This window comes from Dermacentor silvarum, chromosome 7 (genome assembly GCF_013339745.2).
Source record: "Dermacentor silvarum isolate Dsil-2018 chromosome 7, BIME_Dsil_1.4, whole genome shotgun sequence".
Classification (NCBI taxonomy): domain Eukaryota; kingdom Metazoa; phylum Arthropoda; class Arachnida; order Ixodida; family Ixodidae; genus Dermacentor; species Dermacentor silvarum.
Window position 1 is genome coordinate 145504914 of NC_051160.1, and position 26737 is coordinate 145531650.

The 26737-nt window shown below is 47.5% G+C and overlaps 1 long non-coding RNA gene across 1 annotated transcript; it reads left to right on the plus strand.

Annotated features, from left to right (window-relative positions):
• Positions 1-67: 67 nt before the first annotated feature.
• Positions 68-25119, plus strand: LOC125946574 (uncharacterized). The gene is made up of 3 exons (XR_007467670.1): positions 68-202; positions 376-440; positions 25027-25119. It is a non-coding gene; the product is annotated as an uncharacterized LOC125946574 (long non-coding RNA).
• Positions 25120-26737: the final 1618 nt, after the last annotated feature.

Sequence of the window (26737 nt, forward strand, 5' to 3'; positions counted from 1 at the left end):
ACAAAATATTCCTTACTAAGACAGTAAACTGACGATGAAATCATGGTTTTCTAATATTTTTGCAGTTTTGGAAAGAACATAATCTTTTATGGACGTCCAGAACATCTAATTATCTCTGCTCAAGTTGTAAACGGCAACAACTGCAAGGGGCTAATGACTCTGGTATCATGCTCAAACACTTAGAGCGCTGGGAAGTGACAACGTAAGTAATAGAAGTACTGCTTTTTGGGCGAGTTGACATTCTATTCCGGCGAAGAGCCCTCGTGTCGTGTTTCTGTTTCGTTCGCTGGTAATCGCGCTATTATTCGTCAGTACGTAAATTGTATGAGTTTTCGTTGTTTGTTAGATGGCATTTCGCTTTTCTTTCATTTGCAGAGTATATTGGGACTACTTTTGGACTTTCGGCTCAGACGGTTCGATATATCGTGAGGTCAAAGACTGTGAGTACTATTTATTAATTTCCCATTGATAGGAATCTCAAGAGACATATCTTGCGAATGTTATATCGGTAAAGCCTCTTTTATTTTACACTACTATGTGGAGCAATAAGGTAGCAAGGTTGGTTCCGGTAGACCAAGTTACCCTTTACAGAAGACAAACAGGTCGCTTGCAAGAAAAGTCGGTAGACGAAAAGGTGGCTGGGTGCACGTGCTCAAATAGGAGCATTCTGGTGGTATACATTTATAAGTTTCTCAGAGTAATCGCGATTTGGTAACACAAACGGGGGCGTCGATGATACATAAGCACGTGTGACAGTGAGATACAAGTTGAAGAATCCCGCAAAGCGCTTGTGATGCTAAGACTACTAGCTACAATTGGAAAGGCGTTCCACAGGAAAGCCGAGGCTTCCAAGGTCACAGTTGCGCGACTTTCGATCCAGGTGTTCCAGAAAGCCGTTGACATCATAGACAATGTAGAGGGCGAAGCCGCCTCTCTCCCCGCAGCACGGCGCTGGAAGCCGAGGGGTTGTGGCCCTGGAACCGGCGGAGCGGAGAGCATGTGAAAACCTGCCAGCGCTCATATAATGTCCTACATGATGCACATCACGTTAAAACAGCCACGTTGAAAATGATTGGACGCTTCGAACTGTGATCGGCATTCCTCATGGATTACTTTGCCAGAGGATGTATTGAATCTATACACTTTTCTCTCTTCACGGATCCTGCACGTAGAATTTTCAAGCTGAAAAAAGCAATGAGAATTCATCGCAAAAATGGGGAACTTCGTTGAGAACGCGTAACCACGATAAACATGTGTAGGCAAGTCTGCGCTCAAAGAAGGCAGAAGAAATGCGACAGTATAAACAGTGTGCTTAGGTTTTGCAGAATATTTCTCCTTTGATGAATAACGAAAGCAAAAATGCAAGCAAACTCTACTACTTGACCACTTTCACCACAATGTAAGTGTCTGTCTAGCTGCAAATTCAAACCGCTGTCCTTGCGCTTGCCATTTGTCAGGAACACGGAATGACACGTATAGCTCGCTAATCCCCCCCGCCCCCCCAACCAGTTCCGATAACAAAAGTCCCTTCTTACCTTCTATTCTTTTTGGAATGACTAATCCTTGCTGTGTTTTGCGCACTTGTGTATCGATGCGTTTAGATCTGGGTGTATATAAACAGCTGTGACCAAAAAGGCGTAAGATTGTGCATTCGGATCGTACTAGTGAAACTGCTCAGAATGCCGGTGCTACGTTATACCAGATCGCTAGCCTAGGGTGATAGCCTCTTGAACGCATACAACCATCGAACTTTGTTGACACCGTCTATATCGTATTCACACATACGTTATACATCTCTATCCTCTTGGGTGCACCACAGAAAGGAATACCAGTTTAGCAATTGACCGGGCCATAAAGTTTAACTTTTCACTTTGTTCATTTCGTGGTGCTGACTACTATTCGTTCTGAGTTCTTTTTTTTGTGAGGGAATGCACGGAGTAAGATAAGACAGGAGCGCCGACTCCGCTCGTCTGGTAGGGACACATTCTAAAACGCCGGTTCCTGCTTCACAGCGTGTTCGCCAGATGGCGATACGAATGAGGGAAAACTCTGGAGAGGAGAGATGGGCTCAGCAAACCGAAGGAGCAGAGGCGCGGGTGAGCTAAGTCTAATAAACAAAACAAGCACGGGTCTCTCTCGCGGCGCCTGCTTGTCTATCCGTTGTGTCGTCTGCTCCGCGCACGCCCTGACGCATGTAGAGCGCATAGCTCTTGCGGTTCACGGAATTAGGTTAGCAGGAGAAACAAGTCATGTATAATTTTATTTTATTTATTTTATGCAGGCCAAATCCAGGGCATTTGTCAGGTGGGCTACATGGAACTATACAAGCCCCAGAAACAGAAAATAAACCAATTACTAAAACTAAGACGGAAAGAAAAACTAGGTAAATGGTAAGGAGATATAACGGCAGTTCGGGTTGTCTCAAACAATGACAGATGACAGCGAAAAGAAGCTTTTAAGTCAAAGCTCACGTTTACCACTCTTTTTATCTGAGCACGCATCAAGTACTAAGATGCTTCGCTGGCTTCTTTATTTCTCGCGGTGCTTTTCGTGTCACCCAGTTCTCTTGCGAGCGAAATTGCCGAATTCTCATCAAACGATAATAATGCGGAATTCCTGCCAGTGTTTCCTGCTTATGAATTTCACAAGCGAAGCTCTGATTATGTGTCTGCATAACTGGGGGAATCTTCTCGAAGCCAAGCCTGAGGATTCACATTACGGCACGTCGCTGAACAAGGAAATTCACCTGCATTGTGTAGTTGTAGACAAATTGAGCTCCTGCCGTCCTTCCGCATTGGCGTCTTCTGGTTCTTCCTGGCATTCGCTACGTCAGGCGTCTCTAAAAAAATGGAGCAACGGCTCCACTTTGAAGTCGAGGCACTTTCTTTACATATAGTAGGACATCGCCTTTGTGTTTGCTGAACTATAAAAAATAAGGTGGTTCTCGAAGTGTCGCGCACATACTTTGTCCATTGCTGTAAGCGCTCGCTTACTTGAAGGAAATTTTTGTCGCCACTGGTACAGTAGCTGAAGATCAGTTGGCGCCGCGAAGAGCGAAAACTTCTCGCGTCCTTTGCCATACCCAGATTTGCAGCCGGGAACAAAACACTGTCATGTTGCTCAGTCTCTTCACGCACAAGTATCAAGATACATTGTTCGGTCAGGCATGAATAAACATACTGCAGACATGGTAAACAAAGCGAGGAATACGAAAATTTCGCACCTTCGCTTCCGCGCCGGCGTTGAGGAGTAAAAAAGATGTACTTCGGTTGTGTCTTTTTTGTACAGCATCGTTTATCGTCTGTTTCCTCTGAAGACATGTAAAACTGTTTCGCATACGTGCATAAAAGCGGTACCGTGTGTTTATTCGCGCTTTCATTATTTGTGCGCATATAGTTTTTGTGTTCGATTGCTGTCAAATTGAGACGGCCGAGGGCCCACGTTGCTAGCAGACGACAAGCTCTACGCGTGCCACCCTACCCGTTACGCGCCGCCGTAGCCGCCGGTCTCGGCCACTCAGCGCATGCGCACATGGAAGCAAGCTGTTGAGTGGTTTCCACGCGCCTTGACAGATGGCGCTACGCGATGACATTAGACCCCCGGCGTAGGGTTACACAGTTTGTCCGGAAGATAGAGTTTCACACTATAAAACCTAGAGGGAAATGTGGCGCTGCTGCGCTGTGGTATGCAAGGCTATGCCGGTATATTGTGGTTTCGGATTCGCATCGTTCTTGGAGAGCCAGAACGCCTTGAAGACGCGCCTGGCTAGCACCGTTCCGTCTGTCACAATGATTCATTTCCTGCTAAAACAGGACGTAAAAAACTGCTTTAGCTTTATTAGTACACAAAAACATGTTTTGTTTAATTTTGAGGACTTACTATTGGATGCACAATTATATGAAACGTGAAAAGTATCAGCTGGCCGCTAAAGTTGGAGGGCCGACGACAAGATTCTCGCTAACTTTGGAACAACTTGTCGTCTATTCTTGCTTTTCTTCGCTTGATGCTGCGTTGTAGGTGAGTAAACTTTATTGAGATATGTAATATGGGTGAATGAAAGCCTTTTATGTAGATTTTATTTTAAGAACGAGTTATTTCTGTAGGCATACACACGTTTTAGACGAAGCCTCGTAAAACACCAGCCAACACAAGCCTCGCAGACACATATCCCGTCATTCCCATGAGGGCACGGCAGCCCTTTAAGAAACTCGCATAGACGGTGGTGCCAGTTTACCCCCTAGGTGTTATAGTGAGAAACTCTATGGTCCCGAACGAATGCGTTGCGCGGCGGCAGAGTCGGCGCTCCTGTGTATCTTAATCCGTGGAGGGAATGCACGTACGTTTGTTTCCTTTTCCCTCATCATTTGTTCTCTTCTTATATAATATACCTGTATTAGCATGCCAAATATTTCGCTTGATTAACCTCCCCACCCATAGTCAAAATTTATTTCACCAGCGTGCACATACTTTCATTACTTATTGATATTATGATTCTCTTCCGCTGCATTTTTGTAATATGGCATTTATGTACATGGTGGGTGGGCTACGCGGTGCGAATAAAACAAGATTGCTGTGTGTGTTCAAGACACTATCAACCTAGGCAGGCGATCTGGCGTAACGCACCTCCAATATTCTGAGCAATTCAGCTGGCCGGACCCAAGCTGGAAAATATTGTATATTTTTCGTCCGTACTGTATGCAAAACGATTTCATGCGGATATTGCTTTCGTTTTGTAACCGAGCAATAACATCCGTCTTGTAATCAAACAGACATTTCAAAATCAATACGCACCCATGAAAAGAATGGTCTTAATTCGAAAGTTCTATTTTCGGTGATGAGTCTAAAGGCGCCTGTTGTATCATATTGCCGGCACGGCGCCTTACAACGCGGTATTTTTGTCAACACTGATGTTTAGCCACTTTTCTGTTGGCTATGAATTCGTCGGTGGTGGCCCCACCTGGAGCAATCACGCAGAAGGTGGCATCGGTTTGTCCTGGCACCTAGTCAATAATGCAAAGGCTGTGGCGCCGATACCTCAGGATTTTGTAACTCACCTATAAGCATAGTTGAGGCCAATACACAAGCGGCAAGCTAAGGTTGCCTTCGTTTTCTAAAGGTTTGTGTGTCGGGTAACTCTAATGCGTGTTTTCTTCCTCAATGAGGGACATAATAGTAGTGTAATAAGCGAGACAACTGTTATATGGCGTTAAGAAACATCGTTTCTTCTGCAGCTTGACATTTTTCTATCATAGCGATTAATCATTATCGAAGCGAATCTTCACGTGAGCCAAAGCATAACACATGGTAAATTCTTCTTTCGAACTCTCGATGTCTAGCGTTTTACCTTCTAGCAGAATGCGTATTCTACGCTGCGCAACAATTAGTACGAATACGGCAGGCCCACTAGGACAAAGTGCGTGCAATATTTTCTACTAAGGCCCAGTACTATGTACAAGCATACTTATTTTAAAGCCAAGCTTTCTATTTCTCACTGATTCGTCTTTGAGCGCCGAAAATGCACTGAAGGTAAGCCAACTTAAACAATGGAACTACCTGGGCACCTGCGCACACACTATAACCGCTGCGCATCTGGGCACACAGTAGAACAGCGGCACACGACAAACGTATCGGAGAACACAACAGTTTACATTCGCAGTTGTATCTACAAGAGCAATGGCAACTGCAACGCCACGCTACCAAAGCGAACTGTATACATCTGGTTTGCATTACGCGCTTCATGCAATGCGTTCCCGGCCGTCACCATGGGTAGGCCGCGGGTGCAGCGCAAGGCAGAAGAGTCTGCCGTGCGCGACCGTAAGCGCGAGCGCGATCGTGCCCGTAAGGCTGAACCCGTGCATCGGCAACGGCAGAGCCTCTGACCGCCTACCACAGCGATCACATGAAAATGCTGTGCAAGTGTAGATTCATCCATGAAAGTGTGACTGTGCCCGTGTAATCAACGGCTACATGATCTAAAATACAGGCTATGCAACTTATCGAAATATGTCTTCATTCAACTTCAACGTTCAAAAAATACAATCCTAAACAAGCAGTCAAATCACATAAGCATCGCATCGGGTCGCTCAGCGTTTCTTGGGTTCGTTGCGTGGTCGTTTGCTTAGGACTTTGATTCAGTTTGCATGGGAGAAAGCTTCGTGTTCAACAATCTTTATTTAAGAAAGGGGCTATGATTTTTTGTGCCCTATAATTTTTGTGGCATTTTTCTTGTTGGAGACCCAGCGTCATCTTGGTTAGTTTCATCATCACACAGGAAACCGAAGCGCCATTGTCACACGTGGCTGCACGACCATGAAGCCAAACGCGATAACGATGTGTCGTGTTGCCTCTTTGTCATGTATGCATAATCGGGGAACACACTACAACTAAACTACATAGACATCGGCAATGTTGGCCGGGGTGCGTGTAGTCTGCATTGGGTTTTTGGGTAATATGTCTGTAATACAGCGTGACCTGTGTGAGATGCGCTGGCCTATCTCTGCTTAATGTTCCGGCCATGTTTGGATAAAAGTGAAGGCAATGACCATCGCTTTTTTGATTGCCGCAAAAGTCCGGTTGGGGAAGAATTTGGGGGAGGGGGGCGCTAAGGATAAAATTGGTCTGCAGAGCGATAATAGCTGCCCTACGGGTTACGAATTTTTAGTTGCTCCAGCTGGATGGCAAGGGCCAGTGTCACTCGACACAGTAGTGCTCGATGTGCCCTACACAGCAGGAGGTGGAACCGTGTTCGTAGATCAGCCACTATCGGTCCATCAACACGGTTGCGCTAAACGGAAGTGACGTCGTGTGCGCAGGTTTGCGTTTTGTGCCGCCGTCTTAGATAGACCATGGTTTTGTTCAAGCCAGGTAGGGCTCGAACAATTGAAAAGCGTGAAACGAGCGCGCATACAACGCTGTACACCACCGAGCGCGCAACGGACGACAGAAACTCAGCGCTTGGAAAGTCGTGTTTGTCCCCAACTTGAAGGCGTCCACACCTCAATAGGTGAAATTGGGGCGCCACCTTTAAAATTGCCATCATGGGAGTTGCCCAAAACTCCCTTTTTGTGCTCGTGAGGGTTTACATGGGACTTTATGGCACATGCTCCTTTCCCAAGCGTGTCACCCCCGAAGAAACCCAAATGAACGCCAGGCCTGGGTAGGCTTGTGCTCCAAATGTTCTCTGTATTCATTGTTGTTCACGCTCGATGTTCAGGTCATATAAAAACGATTGAAAACAATGAATTAGTGTTTAAATGGTCCTGCATGCCTAATGGGCAAATGGCGCAACACATGGTCACCGGAATGATCTATGCGGATGATATAGTGCAACTAGCGGACTGTACAAGGTAACTGTAGACACTTACAGATGCCCGAGGCTACCCAGCGACAAATCTAGGCCTTTCACACACAGAAATCGGGAATGATGATTTTTAATGAAGAGACGAGTAATTACGCGGAGACAATTGAAGAGCAAGTCATACCCATTGTCAAGCAATATAAATACCTCGGCGTATACACAAACGAAGGAATAACTTATCAAGAACCCACCAAGATAACCTGAAGATAAAAGGCTGGCGCAATGCATCAGTAATCAAACAGAGCACTTCGGAGTCAGAATTATAATGAGGTTGCGCGTGGAATCCATAAATGAGTAGTGTTACTAGCACTAACGTTCCCAAATGCCACTCTATGCTTAAAATTGGATATCTTTATGGGGTTGGATGTTCACAAAGTTCGATAGGCCGGTTGGCTTTGGGAGCCCACGCTAAAACCCCAAATGAGGCAGTGGAGGGTGAAATGCGTTGGGCGCCGATTGAAGTCACAGAAGCGCCGAGCAAAATTTCTTTTGTAGCCTCAGGAACATGGATGGCTAACGGTCGGCGAAAGTAGACAATTATCTGTACCTGAAAAGCCTTGACACAGAGTGGAGGAATAGGTCAAGAAGGCTGGCAAGCAAGTACAGGGTAACTGAAACTATAAATAGGCAACCAGAAGCCATCAGATACAGAGTGAGAGAAGCTGGGGCAGTGAATTGGATGCAAAGAATTGAAACAAAAAAGACCATTGAGATTTATAAAGATGAGAACTAAATTAGAAAGAAAAAGTCACAGGCATTAGCGGCACACGCAGCACAGTCACAGCGAAAGCTGGTGGGGCGGCTCAAGAGTAGCTCCAATTTTGGGACCACGCACAACAGGGTCTTCGCAGCAAAGGCTCTTCGCCTCGTTTTGACGACAACAATCTGAACTGTCCGCCCGGCGTCGATGGCGATGTGCGGCTTCTATGCTCTCTCCACAGCAGTCTGCTGAGCACGATCAAGCCTGGTTGTAGCCGCGTACGTAACTGTACTATTCGCTTCTTCAGCAGCGATTCTTACCTTGCGAGGAGACGCCATAACGTGTACCGAAGAGGTATCCAAAATACGTGGCGCACATCTCACATCCCTTGACCCGTGGCACCGTACGTTGTCGTTGTTGATGATGATCAGGATTGTTTAATGGAATCTTCAAAACGGGCTGGTGACAAATCGTAACCTAGCCTGCTTGAGTGAACCAGGTCCACTTACATGCAGCAGGCAATTGCTATATGCAACTTACCTTGTCGGGCACGCTGCGTTTGCAGGCACCTTAAATATATGGCGCCACCATACTGGCGGATGCTCAGGCAGCTCGGGATCGCGTTGATTGCGCGCCTCGTCTGAATCGCATCTCGTCGTCTGCCCCTGCGCATGCTGCGTTTTCAGGCGCCTTACCTGGATGGCGCCACCATATTGGCGGAGGCTCTGGTCATCTGCACCTGCGCGCCTGCCTAGAGCGCGTTTATAGGTCATTTTTCCGCAGCCGGATAGATACAAAGTGAGAGAAGATGGGGCAGTGAATTGGATGCATAGAATTGAAACAAAAAAGACCATTGAGATTTATAAATATGAGAACTAAATTAGAAAGAAAAAGTCACAGGCATTAGCGGCACACGCAGCACAGTCACAGCGAAAGCTGGTGGGGCGGCTCAAGAGTAGCTCCAATTTTGGGACCACGCACAACAGGGTCTTCGCAGCAAAGGCTCTTCGCCTCGTTTTGACGACAGCAATCGGAACTGTCCGCCCGGCGTCGATGGCGATGTGCGGCTTCTATGCTCTCTCCACAGCAGTCTGCTGAGCACGATCAAGCCTGGTTGTAGCCGCGTACGTAACTGTACTATTCGCTTCTTCAGCAGCGATTCTTACCTTGCGAGGAGACGCTTGCTTGGCTCAGTGGTGAAGTATCTGACTCCCGCGCAGCAGGCCAGGATTCGATCCCGGCAGGGACCGGGTACTTTTTTTCGCATTTCCGACTATCGCGGTTACGGTCACCAACGACGGTGGCGTAGGCGGCGGACACCATAACCGAAACGGCTATTGGAATGAGCCCATAACAGTATACGCTGTAAAATCTGTACGATAACAGGAAGGAAAGTGCCTTGCTATTTGATGCTCGAGCTGGATGGCTAAGGACAACAACATACCCGAGCAAATTTTCCCATTTAAATAGCGCATGTGTATGCTGCAACAAAAATCCTGAGACGACTCAGCACATCCTAATGGAATGCGAAGGGATTCCCTCAGTGACCCATATGTAATGTACACCTTCTAGAAGCGCTTGGCTCGGGCAGCAATTGAGTAAAGTTAGAGCTGTTAAGAGTATTGGAGGAAAAATCGGGGAACAGATTGATACGACCTGATTTTTTAAAAGCATGGGTAGTGGTAAAAGGTATATAGAGAAGTTTTGAGCAATTCAAAGATTGCCTATACATATACAAAAAGTGCGAGAATTAAAAGCATGTACAGCATACCAGATAAACTCAAGCAGGGTAGCTCACTGTCACCAGCCGATATTAAAATGTAATGCAGTGCATCATAATTAATGTGATAAATTATCATCCTGTTTGCAAATGAAATAAACATGAAACAGATCCACCCTTCTGAACGACTCTCGGGCGGCAGCATGAACTACGGCCATTTTTGATAACTTTGTGCGCGGAACATCTGCAAATACAGCTGCTAAATAAACAACTCTCAGTTCACGGCGAAAATTCACGTCAAGCTCTCTCGTGGGGAAGATGAACGGTTGGCATCGGTTCTCCCATTGCAAAGTTGTGCGAGTGTTGGGCTTCCTGCTGAATTGACGCAGAACATAGCAGTTTTTCGTTTGCTCAAAGCGCCAATAGTTTTTCAGAATAGCATCTAGGGTAGTGCAGTTCTGGATAACTGGAAGGTTGTATTCACCGTCCAAATTGTCCTTCATTATGTGTCTAACTTATGCTATCGACATTCTTTTACGAAGCCAGCGCATCCTGAATGTATTTTGCATACGACAGAAGCCACTGATGTCTGAACTATAGATGCAAGTTCCCGTTTCGCAGCTAGCTAACGACAAACGAGCTGTGCAAACAACTAGTGAAATCATCCTCATGCGTGCAAAACGAAATGCGGGTCGGCTTGCACTATAGTAAGCAAGTATATTTCGATGGTTAAAGGGACTGTTGGGCCGCTGGCGCTCTGTCTGCCCTCTTAACATGTTCAGGCCTTGACGGCGCTGTCAGCCGCTTTTGATCGGTATTCTCATTGCTGTGTTCATTTCGTTCATTGCGAGCTATTTTTATTGCTTACGCACTGGAAATAGACACACCCACTTGATGAATCAGTCTGACACAACGAAGAGGTAGGAATTTTCTCAGGGGCTTCGAAAGAATCAGCGATGAAATGTTTTTCTTGAGGCTCTCCTGGACTCATTTTCAACAAATTTCCCCTTAGCCCTGATCACTCAGGTTTACCAAATTTTTTTAGCCTCAATCACCAAGACTCCTTAAAATCAACTCAACTGGCTCACTAGGTCTACGATTCCCTAAAATCTTCCTTTAAAATTGAACTTACTAGCAATCAGACTCATCAAGATAAAATTCAGCTGGGCTCACTCGCACTAAGACTTACCAGATTGAGACTCAAGGAGGCCCACGTGTGCTCGGAAACTCATACTGGGTGCGGTTCACACTAATTCGCAGAATTGCCGACTCAAACTGTCCAAAAGTATGCGGAAATGCGTACGTATTTCTATGCTTACCCAACGACAAAACTATCCGTGCGTCCGTCCGTCCTTCCCGTAAGACGATGACTTTCAAGAAAGAGCCTGCAGCAGCAGGCGACTGTACCATGACGCTGCCTGTCGCTTCAACGCGAACGAAGCAGCGAGAACTAGAGCACTGCACGGGCTCGGGCTTACCCGAAAGCCCGGGCCTGGCCCGGCCCGTGGGCCGGGCCGGGCGGGGTAGAGCAGTTTTTTCACGGGCTCGGGCCGGGCTCGGGCACGGCGTGTGCTTTTTTGACCCGGGCCCGGGCCGGGCTCGTGTTTTCTGAGGCGGGCCCTGGCCGGGCTTGGGCTTTCTGGTGGTGTGCATGTAACGTACAGCGAGTTATTCTCGGGCGTCTCAACTCTGAAAAACATGTATTTTTCGGTCTCAGGCCGGGTTCGGGCCGGTTTCGAGCCGGGCTCGGGCCTAAGGTAAAGGGGTGGTGGGTCGGGCCGGGCGGGTAACGTAGATTATATTCGGGCCCGGACCGGTCCCGGGTCTCGCCATAAAAGTTTTGATCGGGCTCGGGCGGGCAGCCCAACGAAAAACGGGCCCGGGCCGGGTCCGGGCTGAAAAAATCGGCCCGTTTAGTGCTCTAGCGAGAACAGCTCTCACAGAGCTCTCAGTACATGCCGCACTCTGCCCGTTTCGCAGATCGCTTTCAAGATATGAACCCGCTCCTTTGTCTTCTACGCCAAGTAAGCGGTGAAAATACAGCGCGCCTAGCAATCAACAGTCGGGATTTTGTCAACATCGCGCACCACTTTCAAGATACGGCCCGTGAAGCCACACCAGACGTAGCCGCTGCCGGAGCATGGTTGATCACGGTTCATAATGGTTCGACGCGGGTGGATAATGCGCTAAAGAGCGATAACAGCTTATAATGATAGGAAGGTCATCAGCGCACCCAGCAGTAGAACCAGTGAAGATGAGATAGTGCACGTGATAAATATTGCATATATTTCATTCATTTCCTACATCTCCCTCGTCATTTCACCCCATGTCCACATCTGCTGCGGGCGATCTATAACACGAGTCAACATTGCTTTTACTTGCCTATTCTACGTTGTCTCGGCGGCGGCGTTTCACTTCGCAGTTCAGTCTTTCAACCGCGCTTCTCTGGTTCACAATTATTTTCGTGGTCGTTCTCGTACTTATACGAACACACCAGTGCACGACCACTTAACACCACATCGTTAGTACGAAATACTTACGTATATTTCAGATAACTCCCACAGGAAATTATACGCGGATTTTTACAACTTAAATAGTTACTTCCACAAACACCTGTGTCGAATGCTGAGGTTCGTAACTGATTTGGTTCACCAGGTCACAATAAGGCTTCAGAGCAAGATCAGAGCTAGCTTGAAAGCAACGTTCACGCTTATATGTCCTAATAGCATTCATCGCCGCGCACTCATTTGCATATCTCTCTGCGCAAACTCACATGTACACCTTTACACTCATATTCAGGTCCATTCACACTAATCGGCGCTGGCTGTTATTTAAATATGCTGTCACGTACGTTCATACTGAACGGCACCTACTCATATTTCACTTATACTTCTCATCGGTGACTCATGCTCGCCCGCTTGGGAATCGCGCTCACCCATAGGTATGCCTAGTTCATTGCATTGACCCCTACTCAGTAAAATTTAAGCGAAAGCCTTAAAATTTCGGCCCAGGTGGCTCATGGGACAGAAAATCCAATGACCGGCGTTATGGCATCAAAATTCACGGTGCCACCAGGCCCCATGGGGCCATTAAGGTACAACCAACCAAGATAGAGTTAAGTCACTCGAACCCACGACCTTTGGTGGCAGTCGAACCCACGACCATTGCTGGGGGCGAAACCACGACCGCTGGTGCTACTTAAGGCGAAGTTAATTAGTGCACAGTTCATTAAGATATAATTAATGAGCTCAAGCCCCACCGTCTTTGGCGGGAGTCGAACCTTCAACCTCTGATATTAATTAGGGCAAAAATATTAAGCCACAGTTATGATGATGATGATGATTTATTGGCATCCGCTTTGAAACGGGGCGCCGACAAAAAGTCAACTAGGCTGCTTGGTTTAATCAGGTGTACTATACATGTTCTTTATATAGTATTTTTGTAAACCTTGTACCGCTACCTGTGATTTGAAGAGAAAAGGTCGTATCCATCTTTTCCCTGGTTTTTTTCCAACAGTACTCCAATCGTCTCCTGCTTATCTCTACAGCTGATCTGTTGATGTTTGCTTCCACTTTAAACCCAAGCGCTTCTGGGAGTTGCACGTCACCTACAATTCTCGCTGGGTGATTCCCGTCGCATTCCATTAGGATGTGCCGAGTGGTCTCTGGAAATATACTGCAGCATACAGACGCCTCATCTAGTTCCGAATATTTGCTCCGGTATGTTTTGGTCCTTAGGCAACCGACTCGAGTCTCAAATAGCAATGCACTGCCCTTTGTGTTATCGTACAGATTTTCCCTTCTAATTTCTTTCTTCTCATTCTTGTAAATCTCCATTGTCCTTTTTGTTTTCATTCTTTGCATCCAATTCATGGTCTCTATTTCTCTCACTTTCTTTCTGATGACGCCTGGTTGACTTTTTACAGTTTCGATTATCCTGTACTTCGTTGCCAACTTCCTTGATCTCTTCCTCCATTCTGTGTCCACGCTTTTCATGTAGAGATACTTGTGCACTTTAGCCGCCCATTTATTTTCATCCATGTTCCTGAGCCTTTCTTCAAAACTAATTTTGCTTTGTGCTTCTCTGACTTCAAAAGAGGCCCAACCCATGTCACCCTGCACTGCCTCATTTATAGTATTACCGTGGGCTCCCAAAGCCAACCGGCCTACTGATCTTTGGTTAACTTCCAAACCCGACAATATATCCAATTTTAAGCATAGAATGGCATTTGCGAATGTTAGCGCTCGCACCATTACTCCTTTCCAGATTCCACGCACCAACTCATACATATTGTGGCCCCACAGTGCCCTGTGTTTCGTTATTGCTGCATTCCGCTTCCCCTTTATTTTCAGATTATCTTGGCGGTTGCTTGGGTATGTCTTTCCTTCGTTTATGTGTACGCCGAGGTACCTATATTGGATCACTACGGGTATTACTAGCTGTTGAAGTGACATCACGAAGTTACTCGTCTCTTCATTAAAGATCATAATTCCTGATTTCTCTGTGCTAAACTTAAGGCCCAGATTTGTCGCTGCATTGCCACAGATATTCGCAAGTATCTGTAAATCTTTTTATTGTCCGCTAGTAGCACAATGTCGTCTGCATACATTATTCCAGGGACCTTCTGTTGCACCATTTGTCCATTACGCATGTAGGATAAACCAAAGCCTAATTAGCCGTTTTCCAGTCGTCTTTCTATACCCTTAACAGATACAGGGCATCCTTGCTTCAGTCCTTGGTGAATTCCCACCATTTCATTACATTTTCGACCTTCCCATACAACTGTGATGTGTGGTGCGCAACTGTGATATTTGTGGTGTGCGACAAGGTGCGGTGCATTCAAACAAGGAGCAGACGACAAGTACTGCGCGCGCCGAGGCGAATTCCATGCTGATGGAAAACGACGACGCCGAAGACCGTCCGGCGCGTGAACACACGGCGCAAGAAACAAAACAAAGAAAAAAGGCATCCAATCGCAAAGGACCATGGAGCTTCAAGCAGCCAATGAACAAATGACAAATCGGCCAGAGCGGCAGAAAAGCGAGCCACGCTGGCAGTAGGGGGAAGAGCTCCAGAAGCAGCAGAAGGTCGGCCACCGGATCGGGGGTTGAAGACGACCGTCGGGTTCCGGACCCGAGCCACCAGGACTTCACCCAACCGGGGCCTCCTGCCAAACCGTTCCTGGGCGTCGCCACTCTATCCATTCAGGAACTTCTGCCCGAGGCCGGTGAGCGTCTACGCCCGTGGGCAGAACGAGAGCTGTCGGGCTACGGGCCCGAGCTCCACGACCAGCTGCCCGGCCAGAACGCCAGCGCCGTCTTCCCGTGCTGCCGAGCCACCTGTCTTCTCACTCCACACCAGAGCGCGCCACGCACTGGTAGCCTGTACGACCGTCCGATACGACGACCTTCTTTGGTAAGATTAACACCACTTCTCTCGGCGTCTCGTCTCCGCTGCTTCGCGTCGAGACTATAGTCGCACACGCGCCTGCTTCCTGCCCAAACTTTGCTGTGTTTGTTGCTGTAATGTCTTGCTAAGTGTTTACTTTGATTCTTTATTCTCGCTTTTAGTTGTATTAAAAGTTTGTGTGTTATTTCAACAAGCGGCTTTGTCCTCAATTGGGTTCTGGGAGGCTCCGCCTCAGAGAACCGCCAGAAAATATTAGACAAAAGAACCTGCTGCATCACAACAACTTGTACTTGGTTGTCTCTATATATCTCCCTCAGCAGCTCCACGAAATCACCATAGATGCTTTTGTGCTGAAGAATATCCCATAACACTTGCCTGTCTACGTTGTCATAAGCTCCTTCAATATCTAGAAATGCTACCGATAAAGGTCTTTTCTGAGCTACTGAAATCTTTATGCACTGAGTTAGTACAAACATATTATCCTCTAAGCGTCTGCCTGGCCTGAACCCATTCTGTAGGTTCCCCAATACCTTGTTTTTCTCCACCCACTTCGACAGTTATAATTTTATGGCTTGAGACACTCGAACTCACGACCTCTGGTGGCAGAAACAATAAGTAGTAACAACACATTCGAATGAAAATGTCAAGTGTTTTAATGAATGCCTTGTGAGCATGCACGCTTTATCCTTTATCCACCTTTGCGTATGCGAAAGTGACTGTCAACTTTTATTGCAACTTAGAAAGAGACAGATTCAACTTTTATTGGTGCCAGCAATTCACCAGGGCGGACGCAGCCGTCCTCCGCCTAGCAGACAGCCGAGATCCCCTGTGTCTCAGCGGCTGCCTCGGCTAGCTGGACGGCCCAGACCTGGTCTTGCTGGTCTGAGCTGAACAGCAGGGTGTCCCACTGCTGCCTTTTTTTTTTCAATTTTGCGGCCCTCGAATAGAGTGGCCTTCGAGTATGCCCATAGAATATGTGTTAGATCTGACCTACTTTTGCATAATTTGCATTGATCGTTGTATTGCCCTGCATAGAATCTGCTGCAGGCTACCGGGTTAGGATACATGTTTGTTTGCAAGAGGCGCCAGGCCACCGCCTGTTTGCTGGTTAGCGCGGGATGAGCTGGTGGGTACCGGGCCCTTCCCAGCCGATAGTAATCGGTTATTACTTTGTAGCTGACCAAGCGGTCTCCTCTCGTTTCCGGCTGGGCCGGTTCACTTGCTCGGCAAGTAAGTCCTCGAGCTACGTTGTGAGCCGCCTCGTTCCCGGGGAGAGAGGACTGCGCGGGTGCCTAAATAATTTGGATCGTGCCACGGTGACTGTCGCTGTTATTGTTCAAAATTTTGAGCGCCTCTGGCGAGATGCGCCCTTTCGCGAAATTATGAACTGCAATTTTTGAGTCGCTTATGAAAATTCTCGATTTCGTAGAGGCCACTGCTAATGCTATGGCGGCTTCCTCCTCAACTTCGGCGTTGTCCGTTCTCATGGTGCCGCTCGCGAAGGGTTCTCCGTGCGCGTTTAATGCTACTACGGACATGCCTTTGCATTCTCTGTATTCCGCGGCGTCTACGTAGGTCACGCCCTCTACGTCATGGTATTTGCGCCCAATGTGGCGCGCCCTTGCCTCTCATCACTCCTTGTTGTGCTCCGGGTGCATGTTCTTGGGCAGGGGAGGGATTTTCAATTCCCTCCTCGTCTGTAGTGTAATGCCTAGTTTCGCGCCGCGCTGCGCCTCATACCGAATTTTGTGTTTCTTTAGAAGGCGTTGCCCTGTTGGGGTTTGTGTCAGTCTTTCGTGTTGTGCGGTAGTGTGTGCCTCGATTGGTTCGTCAAGCGTGTTTTGTAGCCCCAATTCTAAGAGTTTGTCGTTGGGTGTTGTGACTGGCACGCGAATTGCCTCTTTGAAAGCTCGTCTGATGATGCATTCCACCTTGTTTTTTTCTGCCATACCAAATGTTACGTACGGTGCCACAGAGACGACGCGGCTTATGACGAAGGCCTGCACTAGACGAATTAGGCTGTACTCCATCATGCCGTAGTGTCTATTGGCAATCTGTTTGCTTAGCCTTAGTGTTTGCTCTGCGCCTTGATGGTACCGATGTTTCTGCCTTCCGCATGTAACCGGAGTCCTACGGCTTTGATTTCGTCTAGGATAGGTATCGGGCCCTCGTTCACCTTGATGTTGATGTTCGGTGTTCGTCCGTATTGTTTCCTGGTCGTAGGGTACACCAGCAGGAGTTGGGACTTCTGAGAGGAACAACTGAGCCTCTTCTCTGCCGCGTAGCGTTCAATGGCCTCCTTGGCCTGTTGGAGGGTTTCCTTGATTTGGCGTTCGCTGCCCCCTGTCACCCACAACTTCATGTTGTAGGCGTACAGGCTGTGGCTGAGGCAGCGGATCTTGCTGAAGATTTTCGGCAGGCCGATCATGGCCACGTTGAAGAGGAAGGGGGACAATACCGAGCCTTGTGGCGTTCCCCTACAACCAAGTTCTACATCTTCCGACTTGCTTTCTCCTATCGTGATTTGAGCTGTGCGGTTTGAGAGGAAGTCCCGGACGTAGGTGTAGGCCTTGCGACCTACCCCCAGGTCCTGGAGGTTCCCTAGGACCGCTTTCTGCGTAATAATTCGAAGGCCTTGGTGAAGTACAGCACTAAGATGACTTTCAGTCGCGTTCCTCTGCCCCGCGTGTCGAGGAATTGATGTTTGATTTGGAGCAGGACGTCCGGCGTGGACAGTTTCGGCCTGAACCCGATAATCTTGAGCGGATACAGACCGCTGTCCTCCATGTAGTTGCTTAATCTAGTGAGAACGACGTGCTTCATCAGCTTTTTCACGCACGAGGTTAGAGATGGGTCTGAGGTTCTCAATCAGTAATTTCTTCCCGGGTTTGGGGATAATCCACACGTGCGCAGCTTTCCACTGCGGCGGTATCGCGCCCCGCTCCCAGCACGCGTTCATGTACTTTGTTATTGACGCGATGTATTCGTCATTTAGGTTTCGGAGAATCTTGTTTGTGATGCCATCCGGGCGCGGTGCCGACTTTGTGCGTAGCCTGCGTATTTCGGCCCTCACCTCAGCCTCCGCGATCTCCTCGTCCAATGCGGGGTATTCCCTGCCCGTGTACGCATTCTGTGGTTCTCGCGTAATGCTTCCTATGTATCTGTTCTGTGTGTCGCGAATGAGTTCGTCGTCGGTTCCCGCGTAAGTGTGGGTGATCTTGTTGAGTCGTTTTGTATGTGTCGTTTTGCTGCCTTCGGGGTCTAAGAGACATCGGAGAAAGTTCCACGTTTTGCCCAGCCCGAGCTGGCCCTCCATGCTGTTGCATGTAGACTCCCATTGCTGTGGGTCCAAGCGATTCGCGTGATCTTCCATCTCCCTGTATAAACGCCCTATTCGCCGCCGCAGGGTCCAATTCAGCCTCTGGCGCCTCCACCGTCTCTGTACGCTACTGCGCGCCTCCCATAGGTGGAGGAGTTTGCGGTCGGCTGCTTCGAGCCCTGCTTCCTCGGGAATTTCTCAAGTAGCCTGCCTTACCGCCTCGTGTATCTGTTGTGTTCATTTATCAATGTCCGTAATAATTTCTGCGCAATCGATGTCTGCCATTGTGTTGTGTTTTTGTGCCTGTCTGAATATATCCCACTCCACCAACATGAATCTCCTACCCTTCATTTTTGTGGTTCCCATGTGTATTGTTGTGGCTATAATGAAGTGGTCACTGCCCAAATCGTCTTGCGTGTTTGCCCACTTGGGGCCCTGTGTATTCTTTGTGAACGTGAGGTCAGGGCTGGTGTCCACGCTTACGCTGTTACCCGTCCGCGTGGGTTGTTGAGGATCCGTAATAAGTGTGAGCCCCTCCTGTTGTACGTCTATCCAGAGATTCCGTCCGTTGACGGTTCCTCTGCGATAGCCCCATGCGTGGTGCGGCGCGTTAAGGTCCCCTATTACTACCACCGTGTTTCGCTTTGCTATGTCAAAAATTTTTCGGTACAGGAGCCCGAACCTACTTGTGTGTCTTGGAGAACTGTAGATGTCAGTTGTGTTTCTTGTCAGAGGCTCCGTAGGATTTGTACCCTGATAATTTTGCCGGTCCCATAGTTTCTTCCAGGGCTATGACATCGGGGGTTTCTTTTCCTAAGAGGAACTGCTGCAGGTTTCCTCGTTTCTGGCGAAACCCTGGGCAGTTCACTGCCAGATCAGATATTCAGTGCTATTTTTATTCGGGCGCCATGTTTGTTGCTAATTGATGCCCCCCCCCCCCCCCAGTGGCCATACTGCTGTCCACTGCGGTGGGTCCCTGGTATGAGTTTACATTCTTTACAGGCCCCACCGGTGCGTGTCGATTTTCTGCCAGGTTGTTCTCTAATGCTGTAGTTCGGATTGCGAATCTTCCCATTCTGTTTTCAATTGCTTCCATGCGTTGTCCTAGTCGTTGTCCTAGTCGAATTGCTGCTTCATTAAGTCTGCTAGACTCGAGATTAGTTCGTCCTTAGTCTGGTGCTGTTCTTCCGCCTTCCGCCTCTGCCGTGGGGCCGGTGCCGGAGCGCTTACCTGCATAGGTGTGGGTTTTGCCGTGACTTCCCTACCAATGACGAATGGAGTGCGGCTCGGATCTCGTGTCTTTCCTGCTTCTAGCTGTGCTATTTTAGCTCGAAGGCCCCTATTCTCCTGTAGTACCTAAGCTAGCGTTGCCTGAATTGGAGCTAATTGTTGCTCTAGGGTGGATCTGCCACTATCCAGTTGTTGGGCGGGCGGGGAGACCCTGTCTGCCCAGCTCACTGCCTTTGGTCTTGCTGCTGCGGGCCAGGTCCCTGCTGGTGCCGCTGTCGTGGTGTTGCCGCTGACGACCCGGAGCGAGTTGTTGACCTGGACGGCGTCCGTGATCACGATCGCCTACCACCGCCGCCCTGGGGCAGCCTCGGGTAGGAGCGGGAGCGGCTCCTGCTGCTGCTGCCGCCTCGGTCGTTTCCGCCGGCATCAGTGCTGTTGTGGTTCGGCCGCTCCCTCGAACCGCTAGTCCGGTCTTCGGCGCTGAGTCTCTACTGCTCTTGCTGGGTTCTCTCCCACTGTCGTTTCTTTAGTAGATATGGGGCGCTATACCGTAAAATGATTCCAAACTGTTTTGATTCCAAACTCCTGACGTCATATTTACGTAACCACCGACGCAAGCATCGGGCGGTGGCCCACAGCGTTGTCTGAACAACCCAATCAAATTCTCCTCGTTTATAGGAGGTCACCTGTGTTCGCTTTCAAGACCAATAACATTGTCTACACTAGACTGTTTTTCTTATCTAATTGCCTGACAAGAGGCGAGGAGCACGCTCTAGTGGAGAGGGTTTCTATGAGGCCGTGCCAGCACAGTGAAAAAAGACGACCGCACGAAGAGGGTGATGCCGTCGTCTCCCATTGGTTCGCTTCGCCTTACTTAGCTTGCGGCGGCTGGTCGAAAATCGCGGCGGCGAGCAACGGAACGATAAGAATGCCGCTAAAACGGACGCAAGAGTTGGCTGAGCGATGTCGTATAGGTGCCGAAAGGGCTCGATAACGTTTTACTGCCACGCAAAAAGGTTTAATATGCTCAAATAAATGCATGCTCACCGGCAGGTGTGAGTAGCGAGGGCCTGAGCGATCGGCGGGCAGCCATCTTCTATTCGTTTCGGAACAGGGATGTCTGTGGCTATTAAGAAAAATTTTCAGTTTTGTTCGGCATATTAATGCTTTTTTTCGCGTACACGTCACTTTGACGTGGTGAGTTTTCGCGGTTTTGTGAGGTCGCGTGACAGACAGGCGAAGTGGGTGTAGCCAGAAAACATTGGACCAATAGAAGAGGGTTAATGGAGAAAAGGCGTCGAATTAGCAATGATTATTTTTGTTTTGTGCGGTTTAATCATGCATAATGAGTGTGTACACGTTATTCAGATGGGTGCTATCGCGGTTTTCGTGACGTCGCGTGACGGACAGGTGAAGTTGGGAGTGGCCCGAAAATGTTTTGACCAATATCGGAGGCTGATTGCAGAAATTAGAATCAAAACAGTTTGGAATCATTTAACGTTATAGCGCCCATGGAGTCCTGAAGATTTCTGTGCACTTCTTGTCTGCCGTGATGTGTTGCTTGCCGCATAATTTGCCACTCGGTGTACATTGGTGCCACATGCACGGCATTGCTTGTTATTTGGATTGGGGCACATGTCCAACCTGTGGCCGATGCGCTCGCACTGTTCGCACACTTCATGCTTCATCTTGTGCAGTAGGCAGCGGTATTCAGCGCCACGATATTACACGTAGTGGGGGACGTGTGTCCCTTCGAATACTATTACGATTGAGTTTGTGCGGCCCATTCTTCTCGCGTAGAGTATCGTGGGGTTTCGGTCGGTGACCTGGCTTTTCTCGACGAGGTCTTGGCTTTCACTCTCGCGTACTCGGTGGATAACCCCTTTCGAAGTATCCTCCGGCGTCGTTATGTACGCTACTGCGGCGTAGGTCTGGTTTCCGATCCGTATTACTTCAAGTTTGCTGTACTTGATGGCATTGTCCTTGACTCGTGTGCTCATCGTTAGTGTATTCTGTCGTGCGTTGATTCTGTGCGTATCGTCTCTCGCTGCTTCATGAGTCAAGTCGGCCCCAGGAGCACGCCGTCCCTCACGACAACGGTGTGCAGTCGCGACGCATCGAAGCCGCCGCGCGGGCGGATGACGATCTTAATGTCATCGCGTGAAAGTTGCGGTTGCTTCGGCGCCGTCGGTGGTTGGCGTATGCGCACGTCGCTCTTGTATTGCGCCGTGATGGCCGGTTTTTTTTTTTTTTTTTTTTTTTGTCGCTCGCCTTCGTACTTGTTGAGATTCTCGCTGTGTCTCTTCTCTTGAGCCGCTATCCAGCCTGGATCTGCCATTACTTCGGGGGTGATGTGCTCGCCCTCCACCTCTATGACAACCATATCGAGTTACGGAGGGGGTGCGGGGGTGTCACCTCACCGGGGCTCACCTCGACGCTCGCCGGGGCCGGCGGGGTCAGAGGTCGTAATAAGCCGAAACAAGCATAGACGTGGGCGTCGCAGAAAACGTTGAAAATTGGTAGTAAAAAAGAGGTCCACTTGCCAAATTTTGACCCACGTGGCCCTGGGATGTTTCGATGTTCGTTGTGGTAGAAGTTTCACTGATTCCTTGCCAGTTTCCGTTAATTTCATGGAAATTCTGCGAAGCGCACTCCCGGTTCCACACAAGAGCCATGTCGTCGTCGTCTTCCCTCATTGCAACTTAGAGTCCTTTCTCTAGTGTGCTTATGTACATGTGTGTGTATTTTAGCCTAGTGATTATGAGCAGATGTTAAAATAGTGAGACCATGTGAATTTGAGTTTTTCGTCTGTGGCACTGTGAATTGGTTAGCGAGTCTGTATTAGACACGTGACTCAGTGTTCTTTCTATTCAAGTTTGCCAGATTACGTGTTATGTTGAATCTAGGCGATCTACAATGAAGCTGAGTGCGTGATCGTGAATTCGTTTGTTTCAGAAAGCTTGGGTGACATGTGTCTTTATTCAGACATTCTTTAAAAGAACAGCTTAGGACGATGGATCATGCTGGAAACAAAGCTCTACATCAGCGTTTTATATACCTACATACCAAGAGAAAAGATCTTATCAGCTTTGCCAATTTACAACGTCCACAACGGCAGAACTTTACGCAATACTTTCTGCTTTACGTTACATATGTCAGCATTCAGGACCTCTTCGCTGGGTAATTCTCAGTGATTCGCAACCCTCATTGCTGAGCCTAAATGAAATCAGCTTAAGAAAAAGAAACAGCACATTGGCATATGAAATACAGAAGACATATGCCATAGCGAAAGATCTGCTACATGACATAGCTTTCCAGTGGATTCCAAGTCACTGTGAAATCATAGGTAATGTAACGGCTGATCAAATGGCACGTGAGGCTCATCAAAAGAATGAATTATCACTAGTTCCTCTAACAATGAGTGACGCGCGTTGTTTATTGAACAAACTATGGGGTAAATTGTCCAAGGAAACTTGGTTCATAAATGATGCGCAGAACTCTCGATTATATAATATTGATCCTGGAATAGAATTCAATATTCCGTTTAAAATTAACCGATCGGTTGAAACAACAGTACATAGGCTTCGTGTAGGCACTGCCTATACTAAAAACTTCCTGTATAGGATAAGAAAAACTAATAGTGCTTTAGCTCATGTGGAGAGGCTGAAGACGACATAGAACACCTTCTTCTACGCTGTAAAAAACATGACGCTTCCCGTAAGAAGCTTTCAGAAAAACTACGTGGCTTGGACAGACGACCACTATCCATAGGAAAAATTTTGGGTCCATGGCCTACAGAAAAACAACAATACATCGCCGCGCGCGCCTTGGTACAATTTTTGCAGGAATCAAAAATATCACAAGAATACTGAGTCGGATATTAGTTATTGCTGGTATTGTTATTATTAGCAGGCACTCTTGATTACATGTTTACTGTGTCTTCGTGTTCATGTGGCATTTGTGCCTGCGCACAAGACTGTTGTATTTAGAGCACGGCATTCAAGAGGGACGTAATTCGCAAGTGCCCAACATCATCTTTGTGAACTTGGTTTTGAGAACATTTATGCTTTGTGAACTCATGTGTTGTGTGTGAACACTTCAGTTTTGTGAGTATTTATGTTATGTGAACTCTTTTGTAGTGCGAACATTTATTTATATTTCAGTTAGGATTTTCTACGTGAACGTTCGTACATGTGGTTATTAGTCCAGTTTTGTGAGTTTTGACAACATTCTGAGGACAACTATCATGCAAGAGAAGAGGAGTAGCCGGCGCCACATATAGGCACCAACCTCTCCTTAAATACATTTAATTAAAAAAAACAGCTTATGACCCTTGCACCAAAGTTTAAAGATGTAAACTGCAACCTCTTTGAATTCTCAATTGAAGTTCTTGAGCAGCCTACTAAAGTTTTTATTCTTATTTGTATTCCGAGCATTCCCTGCGCGTATGATGTGTAACTCTTTCTGGGCGCATTTTTCTATCACGCGCCGCTTCCGTTCTTTTATTTATTTATCACTAGCGACGATGCTTTCTTCTTTGGGAAAGAAACAAGGAATAAAGAAATTATAAATAAAGAATAGCACTCGCTGTCTACAAGAGCGTCAACACGTCCCTCCCTTTTACAGACACACACACAATCCTACCCATCACCAAGTACACCGCATTAACTTTTCTATTTTTGTTTCCAACTGCCGATGTTTGCTTTTTACTAGGCTGCAAAACACTTTGCGTTGTTTATATGGTGTCCAACTAAAAAGTGTACCTCCTCATTTCTGGTTCAACGTACCCAATTTTAGTTTTGATTGAGTTTCGGCTGAGAAAGTAGTATGAGTGTAGAGCACTTTAACATCGGTGTTCCGCGCTGCTGAATAAGTCGATGAAATAAACGGAACTCATTAAGACTCACGCATAAATTATATTTTATACGTGAATAACATACTTTGGAAACTTCCCCCATTATGCGAGACGTGTTTTTGTCTGTAATCTTCTGCACGCCAACGTGAGCTACTGGGTATGTCCCACGTGCAGGTGCCACTCACTGAGCGGCAGATAACATGACTCGGAGCTCGTTGGATGTACGACTCATCGAAATTCTATTTAGCCGGGCCCAATCTGACTCAAGGGTGGGTCTGAATTTTCGTCAACGAACGAATGAGCTAGTTTGCCGATCTACGCACTAAAGGCAAACGTGCGCTTTTAGGATGGATACGGCCCATCGTTGTGATTGTTACTGCTCTGTCATGGTAGGTAGAATTCATACCTCAATATATATTTTCTCTTATGCACGCAGTGTTACAAGTGAAACAAGTACTGGAATATCAAAACCGTGAAATGAAATGTTCTGTTGTTAGGATTGAGCAGTGGGAGTTTTACAGTGGTAAGCACTTTAGATTTTATTTCTTGCATGGAAAACTGTAATGAATTTTAATACATGACGACGAATGAACTAAGTGTGTTCTTAGCCCACAGAACCGCAAAGAACACTGTAGCTGCGTTGTGTGCACGCGAGGTGCCAAACTTGGTTACCGTAATTCACACGTATTGAAAGATAGCCTGCGCTGTGACGTGAAGCAATTTAATAAAAGAAATAATTTTCTTACGTATGTGAGAAAATATCTTTTCTTACATATGTAAATTTCTTACGTATATAAGAAAAATATATGACTTTAATAACCACATACTACCCCGGACAACTTAGATTGTCACAGACTACAGAATACTTCATATTAAATGCTACGTTTCGCCTATTTGTCGATGTAGCTTGCATGTGACTCTTAAATCTTGTTGAAGTAATAATGCATTTCTCGGCCGTAGTAAAAGTCATCCTAATTGACTAATATTCACTTTTTATTGTATCAGGAGCCTAAATATTTTTGCACGGTTCTCTGAATTGCCTTGGAATTAGGTATACAGAAGAACTGCCCACGGTACAAGAATAATCAGAAGTGTATTTATAATATTGTTACGGTGCAATTGGACAGGACAATGCGAGAAAGAATGCGAAGAAGAGAAAATGTTAGACTGTCTACTGGTGCTCTCACCTTCGTAACAGCCTGCGCGATTACCACAATCGTTTCGCCATGTAAATAGTGTATACGTTAGTGCACCGGGCTTCCTCTTCATAACATTTTATGGAAGTGCTGGGTAACGACTCAGAACGGAGGTTCTCGGTGGCCGCCGCTTCAATTCTTCAGCGATGTCGCAGAAGACGGTGCCTTTTTCGGCAGCGCCTGCGTCGAGTATCATAGTACGAACGCCTTCACTTGTGCCAATCGAACGTCCTTCGCTTATGCATACCCAAAATCAATGAATCACTCGAAGATCCCGCAACATGGCAGAGTGGAGAACACCGGTTGTCCGACCTATTTGCTTAAGTTGTCGCCGCGTCGGTCAGGTCGACTGGTGCTGCCCAGATTTCTTTCCCTGCCTACACGGCTGTGGAAGTTTGGCAATGTACGTGAAGTGGCGATGCAGCGTGGCGGGGCCGGGCGCAGCCATGTCAGGTGATTGCTAAGCGACGCATAGTGCTATAAGAGCTTGGCGCCGCGCGGTGAGGCTAGGAGAAGCGATGCGGAAGTCGGAGCGCTGACGTCACGACACCTGTGCGAAGCTCCGCAAAGCCAGGTGCAGCTGTGCCAACTGGTTCGTAGGCAACGCAGTGAGCTCATAGCTCGGCGGAGTTTCTGCGGATGGGTTGTAGCCGAACCTCAAGCCTAAACGACGATGCTGTTAAAACAAATCCATCATGTTCGCTAATGAGACAGGCGCATTGCAAAGACGGAAAGGCATGGCTTTAAAACGATAGATGTCATCCGTACTTGCAAATGTGTTTTTTTAGTGCAGTGGACCAACAGCAATCGCCCAGTAACCAAATTGAATGTAAATAGCCGAGAAATATTCGGAACCATCAGAACACTGGAATGTCTTATTACGCGGCAAAGGATAAACGTCCTTCTAACGTATCTAACAAACATTGAAAACCCTTCCGCTCCTAAGAAGGT